At 34.4% G+C, this 12,421-nt stretch overlaps 1 non-coding gene across 1 annotated transcript; it reads left to right on the top strand.

Annotated features, from left to right (window-relative positions):
- Positions 1–230: 230 nt before the first annotated feature.
- LOC141699618 (small nucleolar RNA R71) lies at positions 231–337 on the top strand. Its single transcript, XR_012566060.1, has one exon. It is a non-coding gene; the product is annotated as a small nucleolar RNA R71 (small nucleolar RNA).
- Positions 338–12,421: the final 12,084 nt, after the last annotated feature.

Raw genomic sequence — 12,421 nt, 5'->3', positions numbered from 1 at the left:
GCTGAGCAGCTATAGCAGTAGCTGTATCCACTTCCAGAATTCATGCTACCTTGCTTTGAGGCATTCTATGAGTTGGGTTCTGGTATTCATTAGCAGCCATCGGTTCAATCAACTCATAAGCTTCATCGTAGCTTTTATCCCATAAGGCTCCTCCTGATGCTGCATCAAGCATGGGTCTAGAAGTTGCACCCAACCCATTATAAAAGTAATTAATGATCATCCCGTCAGGGATCCCATGGTGAGAACACTTCATAAGCATCTCCTTGTAGCGATCCCAAGCCTCACACAAAGATTCTCCAATTTTTTACACAAACTGAGTAAGTGTGTTTCTGATTTCAGCTGTCTTCGCCATAGGGAAGAATTTAGTCAAAAACTTTTGAGTAAGATCCTCCCATTTGGTGATGGAACCTGGTGGTAGAGAATGCAACCAGCACTTAGCTTTATCCCTTAGAGAGAATGGGAAAAGCCTCAACTTAATAGCATCTTCAGAAACTCCATTAAACTTGAAAGTGTCACAGATCTTGATGAAATCTCTGATGTGCATGTTGGGGACTTCTATAGGAGAACCCTCAAAATGAACTGAATTTTGTATCATCTGAATCGTGCTCGACTTGATTTCAAAGGTGTTAGCTGCGATGGATGGCCTGACAATTCTAGACTGAATGTCATTGATCTTTAGCTTCGAATAATCCATCAACGCCTTCGGATTCTCTTCTGGTTCTCCCATTATGATTAGAGCTTCTTCTTCCACTTTCTCCTCAACAAAATCTTCTTCAACTACTTCCTCTGCTTTATCCAGTGTTCTCTTGCGAGATCGAGAACGCGTTAGCATACATGCTCTTTAGAGTACCTGAAAAAGCAACAAGCAAACAATTAAGTAAAATATCCGAGTCAGTGAACCTTAACGACCACTGATGACAAACACATAAACTAAAAATTAACACCGAGTCCCCGGCAGCAGCGCCAAAAACTTTTTAGGGAGAAAACACGCGCTAATATTCACGCAAGTATACGTATTCGTAAGTAATATAGAATTCTTTCTAGTTCGTTACCACAGAGACTGGTTTAGGTTAATTTCAATTAATGTACTTATGCAACAATGGTAAGGTTATTATTCAATGCTAAGATAATAAAAAGTTGAGATTTTTTATTATCTAAGATATTAAATAACATGCAAATAACTAAGAGAATTGAGGTTGATTTACTATATGAGATAAACATGGGATTCTAACTTCATTAAATACTTCATTCAAAGTAATTGTTCTTAACCTTAGCATGCAATGGTGATGACTCTAATCAGATAACACGAAACTAGTAAACTCCAACTTTCATTGTACGAATACCCTACTACCAGATATCCACAAAAGAGATAGAATCTGAATAGACACCAAATATGTTGAGACCCTATATGTCTATAGAATTTGACAACACAAAGGTTTAATGTATCTTGATTACATAGGGCAAGTAAGATGGTTAAAATTACCTACGAATCATGCATAACAAATACATGAACCTATGCTAGCATGGCAAGTTCTAAACCTCTATATTCATTATCGCTTCATTAGAGATTAACACGCTATCTTATAAGTTCGCGACGCTCATAAGACGAATAAGCACAACCAATACTAGGATATCATACAATTACCATACATTAAGGTATCAAAATAAATTAACTATTAAAATCCATAAGTAAATCCGTTAGAACCCCACGATAACGATTAGTTCATAACCGAACTCATCATCACCGTGGGTTCCGATGAAAGCATGGTATAATAAACTAAGTCTTTATAAAACTGAATAATTAATCAAAGTACGTAATCCAGAGTAATAGATTCAACAAACAAGAAAATTAGCATCCAAGATTATAACTTAAACAAAGAATAACAAGAATAAACTAGATCCTCTTCGCCTTCATTGTAATTGTGCTCCTAGGTCTTCTCACAGTCTTCTCTTTAGTCTCGTTATAAAAAACGTCTTTAGATAGTCTTTATATAGCAGCCCAATCAATCCAAAAGTCCAGCAGATCAGTATTCTAATCAAATCAGGAATCTCAAAATTCGACCCGGCGCGGCCGCACGCTATCCCAGCGCGGGCGCGCTATCAAACTCGAATTAATATACAAGATTGCAAATATCATAAAAGATGTTACTCAAAATTTTATAAGAGGTTTGATACATGACCAATTTATAGATATGTCATGATATGTTATACTTCTTTTAACCTTGTTTTGTGATACTTTAGTCCTAAATAATAAGTACTAATTGTTATTTAACTTAGATGGATGCTAAGTCTTAATTTTCCATGTTTATAGGAAATTATGGAAGAACAAGGTGCAAAAGAGAAGAGTATATGATAACAGAAGAATTTAGAGGAGTTCAGGACTTAAGTTGGGAGGCTCAGGGCCTGAAGAAATCAGTGAAAAAAAAGAATGTACCTGAGGACCTGAGCTTGGAGGCTCAGGGCCTCAGCAGAGCAGTGGCGGAAATTTAATAAAGCTCAGGACCTGAGGTTGAGGTTCAGGGCCTGAACCTGACGAAAATTGTAATCAAATAACTTTCCCAACTTATTTTGAATTCTCTTTTAGTTACCTTGTATGACCTTTAAAATCCCATCCAAGTATATATAAACATATATATTAGGGTTTTAAGGAGAATATAATAGAGATATCCATTATTCTTAAGAGAGAAGGGAGAGAGGCAACTAGAGAGCGAGATTGGGAGAAGGAGCGAAGGGATTCGTCCGGATTTCAAAGGAACTTTTCAAGTTGTAATCTCTGTATTCAAATTCTTAACTCATGATTTGTGGTTTTAATATATATTTGTTTTCTTCATATATCATGAGTAGTTAATCCCTTAATCCAAGAGTTGGGTAGTATTTATTATCTTAATATGTTTGTTTGATTATATTGTGATTTTCTTGTTATTGTCAATTTGTCATTGAGCGCTTTATACAATTAGAGGAGTAGCTAACTTCTAATTGAATCTTTAGGAGTCATAACGAATCAGGAGAGGAGTTGTAATTCTAGTACATGATATGATAGACACAATTTAAGTATTAGATCAGGAGATTGATATGAGAATTGTGAAACTTGTAATCCTTGGATTTTAATAGTCTATAATTGTACTTTGTATGACCATGGGAGTGGCGTTCAATAGATACTTGTAGGCACTATAATCTACTTTGGGAGAGGATTTTATAAACATTTGAAGGATTGTTTTTAACAAAATAATAACACAAATTAGACATTCATGATAGCCATTGAAGAATCCTGATTCTTGGATTGTTTTCTCTCATAGTTATTATATAGTTTTATTTATTTATTAGATTAATTAGTTGTTAATTACACGCATCCATAAATTATTCTCCACACTTCTGAATTGTAAGAGATAAAACACTTGAAATTGGTGTTGATATTAGTCCTTCCCCAAGAATGAACTTTTAAAAATACACATCAACAAATTGGCGCCGCTACCGGGGAAGGGAACAATATTGATTTTGAGTTGTTTCTTGTAGTTTGGATTTTATCTCTGTATATAGTTTTTTTTCCTTCTTTTTATTTTTCTTTTGTGTGTCTACAGGTTTCTTTGAGGTAGACAACGTAAAGATTTGAGTTGAGGAGACGACATGGTTAACAATTTTGGTTGGGATAACGCTCAAGATTTCATCAGCAATCAAGAACGATATCAAAATTTTAATTCTTTTCAGGATTTTAATGTGTATCAGGTGAACTCGTTCGATTGTTATAACTCATATTATGCTCCATATCCTCCTGGCACAAATTTTTCATATTCTTTTTATAATCAATACCATGATGATTCATATGTATGCAATGGTGTTGATGAGAGTTTGAGTCATTCTAATCCTTCTTTACTTTCTTTGGGACTTCTTAAACACTTTGATGACTCAAATTTTGAGATTTCTAATAAAAGTGATATTTCATGTGAAGTAGAATCAATAGGTTGGTATGAGGAGAATGCTAAAAGGAATAGTTTTATTATGGAAGTTCAACTTGGAATGCATGATGGTTGTCTTCAAGTTCCTCCTTGTGTCAATTTTCCAATAATCCATGATTCTTGTTTAGTAATTGATGATAATTTTGTGTTTGATGAGACTACTTGTTTAGTTGATATAGTCACATGTGTGATAATGATAATTTGGATGCAATTAAAATTCTACCAAATCTAGATAATGTTGTTGAGCTTAATAAATTGGTAGATGAGGTAAAAGTTGATGAGTGTCCAATTAAAATTGAGGAGGAATTTAAGATTGATGAAATGGAAAATATTGCTTTGGAATATAGGGATCCAGTTTGGGAGGAGTTTTTGAGTCGTATTTATGATGATTATTCTGACGACTTTTCTAACTACTTTGATTTTTTTAAGTCACTTGAAAAAGTGTAGATCCTAAAAAGTTTCTTATATTTTTATGGATCTAAGATATATTTGTACATCCCAATTCTAATACTGATTCATAGATATGTGCATTTATTTGCTTTTTCACCACATTGATAATGTTGGTTGTATGTACACGTCAAGTTATTCAGGTGTTAAGAATGATTTTGAATATGAATGAAGGTTTTAGCATGATCACACAATGGATTGACATGCTCGTGCAGTTGATTCGCATGCTCATTCAACATAACTACATCAACAAAACAAGTGCTACGATGGCATAGATTCAATCAAGCTTGTTATGGATCACGACACTTCAAGCATATGCATAGGGGAGTACTTCTTTCATTCTTTTATATTGTAGAATTATTAGTTATTGTATCATTGAGGGCATTGACCCATTTAAGTGTGGGGGTGAGCTCGATTTGTGTTATAGTGTTATATCTAAAAAAACAAAAAAAAATGAAAATCTTAAAAAATCTTAAAAATAATTCTAGCCTTGTAAGATAGTACAAATATATTACATTGTATCATATAGTTACATATATGTTAGTTACATTGTATTGCATATCATATCATTATCTCAAGTTAATAGTAGTCCAAGTTGGTGACCAATGGTGATATTATGTGTACCTTATATTTAATTGTCTTGCTATGATCACATGCTAAAGATGTTACATGTGTAGTGTCACTTGTGCAGAACTTATTTCTTAACACACTCTTATTATGCTCTTGAATTGAAACTTAGATATTCTTGTTTCTATAGGGGTTGCCGCTTCTTGATGATTAGAATCTTGACAATTCCCTTTTGAGCTTAGTACGTAAACGCTTAAGTTTGGGGGAACTATGAGGTGTAAATATCTTTAAAAAAGTTATAAAAATAAGAAAAAAAATATATAGATGTATTAATAGTATCAATAAAGTACACGCGAAAAAAATGTGGTGTGATTGACTAGGTTGAGCTCATTAATACTCGAGTAATTAAGTTTGAGGGGACTTTGTGCCTAGTAACCTAAAGCCTTTTATGGTTAGGGATTGCTGACCCAACGCTCGCTACATGGGTATTAGTGCATAAATCTTTAGGGATCTCGACCATTACACAGTTAAATAAGCCACTTAAATATATATGCGTGTACAGTTTAGTTTACAAAGTCTTTTGGCGGTCGTAACTCACTTACACTGCGGAGCCAACCAACCTTTAGACCAAGTTTGTGAAGTCTTATGGCGGTCGTAACTCACTTGAACAGAGGAGCCACCTAACCTTGGACCGAGCATATAAAAAACTATATATGGTTATATAGTAGTATTATATGAATAAAGAAGAAATAGAAATCCTTTTTTAACCTTGAATGATGGCTAGTGCTAAGTAACGAAGTATTTAAGATCTATTCTAGTTCTCAACTTGGGAGCTATTAACTCACATGACTTGTCATGTTGAAACTTGTGTGTCTTTATTCTTGGTTCATTAGAGAGCATGTTGTTAAGCTAAGCACACACGCACACTCTGTACTTGTGTTTACTAAATGGTGATATTGTGTGTGAGCTTGATATATCTAAACTTGGTGCATGAACTGAAGGTTATTGCTGACTTGGCATACACTATTATAGTTGAGATCTTTGCATTTTAGATCATTTAGTTGCATTCATGTAGTTGCATGTAACATCTGGGAACGTCTGTATTATATCATATTTATAATAAATTATGTGTGTTAATGTGTCATTTTTGTGGAATTATCTGTCAAACCTTAATTGCTATTTGTTAACGTGCATTCTGTGTCCTTCCGGTATTTTTAAGGTATTTTTCAGATATGTTATTTTGCATTCATAGTTTTCATTTTAAACGTTTTACGACCCGAACCATGATTTTAAAGCAGGTATTTCAAATTAAATAATGGGCCTTATTTTTTATCAAACAGCTTTTACCATCGCATTATTCTAAACATCTAGGCATTTTATAAATTTTCTCGTTTTGCGAAAAATGACTTTTCCGGGCCCCATTAGGTGTTAAAAACCCCACAAAAATCACATTTCTATTTTTATAAAATTATAGGACTTTTATTTATACCATTTCTTTGTATTTTTGCATTATTCACAATTTTTGGGAAATTTTGGCATATATTTTGTATATATAAAATAATTATAAATTAAATTTTAATACTCAAAAATTATAAAATTAGGGGCTTATTAATTTTAAAAAGTGTAGAATTATGGCCTTAATTTTTATTAGGAGTATTAATTTTGCTACTATAAATAGCCTAATAATTATTTAATTATAATTAATTAATTATAAAAATTCTGCAAATTTTCTGAAAATTCTCTGAAAAACAAGTCGGGTCAGATTTCGGGTCAAGAATCAATCACTGATTTTGAACGTTTCTGGGCGGCATCAAATCGATCGATGTGAGTATCCAAATTGATCCTCTGAATCTGTTCTTTCGGCTTCTGATACAAAAATCATGTTTTGATGTGTTGTTTTTTAATTTCAATTTCTAGGGTTTATACCCGATTTGGTAATTTTTGATTCTGGAGTTATTTGTTGAAATTGATGTTGTAAATAGCATTATTTGATGATTTATGATCGATTCCTGCTAATTAATTTTACAGACGATTGCTTGAATTGATAGAACTATATCTAGGGTTTATGTATTTTTTTTGTTTGATCGTTTTTTATTGTAGAGATAACTGAGATATGATAGAGTATAGGGGTTTGATTGTGTGTGTTATAAGCTTTATTTTCATATATAGAACGTGAATTTTGATATACAAATTAGTGAAATCGGATTTTGGCCGGACTTTAAGTCGGTTAGATAGGAGAACTTAGCCTGAGGGTTATTGGGTGATGTTAATGGTTGAATAATGTTTAGAACTGAATTTGGAATCGATTCCCAGTAAAAACGAGTACAAACGATTCGTGATTTGGCCTAAAAATAACTTCATCGGAATATGGAAAAACTCGTCGGAGTTTGATGGTTTTCACCGGAGAAGAAGATACATGCGTCGTTGATGATTGATGAAGACGGTGATGGGTTGCTGTGTTGATTTCAAATGAAATGGACACAAAAACGGAGCAAAACAGAGTCGAATTGAGGGGTAATTGGACTGGACGGAAAACAGGTCGGTGACCGGAATCCTCACTGGATTCTGGGTTCATCCCGACCCGTTTCCTGTTCTTGGTGACCCGATTGCAACCCGATTTGCAACCCGGGTTTGATCTGTTTTTGTCAGGATTTGTTGTCTGACAAATGTTTCTGCAAATTATTTTCATTTTATTTTTATTTTATTTCTATTTTAATTATAAAATCAGTTTTATTTATTTTATAAATTGATTAATTAATTATTTAATTAACTGAATTATATTATAAATAATTCTGAAATATTTTCTAAAAATCTGATTTAATTATTTTCTCAATTATTTATTAATTATTTAGTATTTATTTAGTATTTATTAATTATTTAAAAATGATTAATTATTTTGATAATTAATCAAATAGTTTTCAATAAATCATAATAAATTTATTTTAATTCCAAAAATTATAGAAAAATTATTTTTAATTCTGATTTTTCTTAAATAATTATTTAAAAATTATTTTAGGGTTTAAAAAAATTAGTAATAATTATTCATATTGATTTATCTGTGTTTAATTGATATTAATTAGACCGTTAGTCCGATTCGAGCGAAACGAAAGCCCTTTGACTCAGAAAAAAATGAATTCTTTTCCTTAAAAATAATATTAAAGCCTAATTTCTTCTAGAAATTAGTTGACTTTATTACCTGTTTGGTTATCAGTCGAATTGCGTGCCGAGACGAGTCCGAAAAATTCCGAAAAATAGGAAACGAGTCAGATAAAGATCAGTTGAGCGATCAGCGAGTCGATTTTGATTCTAAAAATTATTTTTAATTATAAAAATGTTTATGTGCTTATGTGCTTATGTGTATTATGTGGTTAATCGAGTCTTACTTGCTAATATATAATATACAAGTCAGTCATAAGCGCATGGGTAGACAATAGGAACAATGTGAAGTCGATTCAAGACGCAATTGAAGTACGAAATGACTAAATCAGTCTATTTCTCTAACAGAAGCTAAGCCAGCAAGGCAGGTTGAGTTGGTAATAGACGAAGGTGACATATTTGCAATGAGTCGCACAGAAGGTAAGTTTTTTCCCTATTCTAATTTCAGAATAGTGATATTTCTTTAGATTCTTATCACGCTTGCACTCTTTTGATTCTTTTGTTCACATTTCATTTCGATTCTTGATTTCTCCTTTTTATTTGAATTCATTATTTGAATTCATTATTCATATACCAATTGTTACTCACAAATATTGATATACTCTGGTGATTAGAATATATCAAAGCATACTGATTGTTCTGGTTTCTATTCCATGGACTGGATAGTGATACTTTGGGGATTAAGTTTACTTAATCCTAAGGACCGGGACATAACCGGATCCTTGAGATGGGCCGTAGTGTCTGGGTGCCCGACGGGATCTATATAGTGGGATATAGATCTGCACTGTATCCTGGCTGATCAGCAGGGTATAGATGTGAACTTCTGTCCAGTTTAATTCGTTTGTATTCGCCAGTAATGGCCTTCTTTCTATTCTCGCGGGGTTATATCTTTGCAGATATACCCAGGTTATCGATTCACTTAAATTGCTTTAACACTGTATATATTTTGCGGACTTGTTGAGCAAATTTTTGGCTCACCCTTTTTGTTGTTATTCACCCTATTATTTTCAGTTAAGAAGGAATATAAAACTCATCAGACTCGAGTGGTAAAGAAGCGGGTCAAGCCTCGGGATCCTCTCATATCCAAGGTGTTGATCCCAATCCAGGAAGAAAGCTTTGAGTTGCCCGAATATGTGGAGTGCAGATAGTTAGTGCATATAGCTAGTATGACATAGTGAGTAGTGTGTATGTGTGTAGTAGTAGTTTGACTTGTAGTAGTAGTTTGACTGGTAGTAGATAGTTTGACTTGTAGCCGCGGTGATGACCAACAGAGCGAGACTTTTTGTACCAAGCACTTACACCTGAGGCTGGTGTCATATATATAAAATGAACTTTTTCAAACTTCTTTTATTTAAATTTCAGTCTTTACAGTTTTACCGCATTTCCCTTTACTTTATTGTTTTACAGCTTTTCGTATTTTAAATTCTGTTGAAAAAAAAGAAAAAAAAAAGAACAAACATTTTATTTAACTGTTTACAATTCCTAATTTTGTATTAAGCAAACTGTTTTCTTTCTCCGAACCATTATTTAAATTTTGTGAATACGAGATAAATTGTTTTCTTACCTATTGTCAATTGTTTAACTGTTAAAGAAACATCACTTGTTTTATTATCAGCAAATGGCACCAAAAAGAAAGACTAGGACTGAGACTTCTAACAGCAATTCTAAAGAACGGACTAATGATATCATGAACCAAATGTTCCATCTGATGCAACAACAGATGGTAATCATGCAATAACAGATGCAACAACAACAGCAACAGATTCAACAGCAGATGTTACAACAGCCACCTCGTTCTGAGCCCCAAATACTACCAGCTATACCTATTGTTACTTTCAAACAGTTTCAGTCGGTTAAACCTCCAGAATTTGAGGGGTCTACTGATCCTATTAAGGCTACCACTTGGGTGAAAGCAATAGAGAAAGCATTTGCGCTAGTAAAGGTAGGTGAAGACCAGAAGACTGACTTTGTTAGTTATCTGATGAAAGGAGAAGCGAATTATTGGTGGGAAACTAAAAAGGCTTTGGAGGGTGAAGATGTTCTTGCATGGGATAGGTTTAAAGAGCCGTTCTTAGAGAAACATTTTCCTCGCTATGTGAGAAATCAAATGCAGATTAAGTTTTTGGAACTGAAGCAGGGAAGTATGTCCGTGACAGAGTATGAAGCCAAATTTACTGAATTGGCTAGGTTCGTCCCAGAACAAGTGGATACTGAAGAGAAATGAGTTCAAAGGTTTCAAGAAGGGTTATGACCATGGATCCGTGGACAAGTTGCAGTTTTTGAATTAACGACGTATACCGCCATAGTCCAGAAAGCTTTGATTATTGAAGGGGAAAGTGAAAGATCTCAAAAGGATAGAGGACAGGGAAGTTTCCAAGAATGCTCCAGCAGGAAGCCGGGATTTTAAGCCCGGACAAATTTGAATTTCAAACGGATAGGACAAGGTACCCATAAAACAGGTAATCGTTTCCAAGCCCCCAAACAACAGGGAATTGTCAGAGTCCCAGTGTCGTACTGCAGAACTTGTGGACGCAAGCACATCGGCGTATGTATCAAAGCGGATGTGACATGTTTCAAATGCAAGCATAAAGGGCACTATTCTAACGAATGTCCAACGGGAAAAACAGCAGAAATTACTTGCTTTCAGTGTTGAAGGAAAGGGCATATCGCTAGGAATTGTAAAGGACCAGCAATGGAAGCCAGTATTCTGAAAGTGTTGGCATTACCTCCTCCACCACCGCCTAATCAACCCAGAGCAAGAACTTTTAACGTGACAATGAAAGAAGCAGTGCAGAGTCCGAGTGTAATCGCAGGTACGCTTTTGGTAAATTCTGTAAGTTCAAAAATATTAATTGATTCTAGAGCTACTCGTTCATTTATTTCTGAAGAATTTCTTGATAAGTTACATTGCGAAATCGAATGGTTGGACGAGACGTTAATTATAAAATTAGCGAATGACGACCAAGTTCCAGTAGATTGAGTATGTCCTGCGTGCGATATAGAAATAGATGGACATCATTTTTCCGTAGACTTGATTCCTTTCAAGTTAGAAGAGTTTGACATAATTTTGGGAATGGATTGGTTAGCTTGTCATAATGCTCAGATCGATTGTGCGAACAAGAAAGTCAAATTTCGAACTGCGGAAAATGCAATGATAATGTTTAAAGGCGAAAAACAGCGGAAGAAATTTTTGACTACGATGCAGACCAAATGATTGCTTCGACAGGGATGTGAGATGTACATAGCTTACGTGTTAGATACTAAGAAGGGAAGTCCCAAAATAGAAGACATTCCAGTTGTATGTGAATTCCCGGACGTCTTTCCAGACGAGTTTCCTGGGTTACTGCCATATCAAGAAATTGAATTCACGATTGATCTAGCACCAGGTACAGAACCAGTTTCGAAAGCTCCATATCTAATGGCTCCAGTCGAGATGAAGGAATTGTCAACGCAACTGCAAGATCTTCTAGACCGAGGCATCATAAGACCTAGTGTATCCTCGTGGGGTGCACCAGTATTGTTCGTGAAGAAGAAAAATGGCAGCATACGATTATGCATTGATTATCGAGAATTGAATAAGCTCACTATTAAGAACAAGTATCTTTTACCAAGAATTGAGGATTTGTTCGATCAACTAAAAGGAGCAGCATGGTTTTCGAAGATAGATTTGCGATCGGACTATCATCAATTAAAGATTAAAGCTAAAGATATTCCCAAGACTGTGTTCCGTACTAGATATGGACATTACGAGTTTCTTGTAATGGCATTCGGTTTGACAAATGCGCCAGCAACATTCATGGATCTGATGAACAGAGTATTCAAGAAATATTTGGATAAATTCGTGATTGTATTTATTGATGACATCTTGATTTACTCAAAGACGAAAGAAGAGCATGTTGAGCACTTGAGGATAGCTTTGGAAATCCTAAGGAGAGAGCAGTTGTACGCGAAATTCTCGAAATGTGAATTCTGGTTGAAAGAAGTACAATTTCTAGGACACATCATCAGTAGTGAAGGTATTCAAGTCGATCCAACAAAGATTGAAGCTATGTTGAATTGGGAAAGACCAAAGACACCGACAGAAGTTCGAAGTTTCTTGGGATTGGCAGGATATTATAGAAGATTTGTCAAAGATTTTGTGAAAATAGCAACGCCGTTGACCAAGTTAACTCGAAAAAGTGAAAAGTTCGTATGGGATGACAAATATGAAGAAAGTTTTCAAGAGCTGAAGAATCGGTTAGTAACCGCACCGGTACTTGTATTGCCAGATGAACATGGGAATTTTGTCATTTACTGCG

The sequence above is a fragment of the Apium graveolens genome, chromosome 11 (assembly GCF_009905375.1).
Source record: "Apium graveolens cultivar Ventura chromosome 11, ASM990537v1, whole genome shotgun sequence".
Lineage (NCBI taxonomy): Eukaryota > Viridiplantae > Streptophyta > Magnoliopsida > Apiales > Apiaceae > Apium > Apium graveolens.
This window is presented reverse-complemented; position numbering and strand designations above follow the sequence as displayed.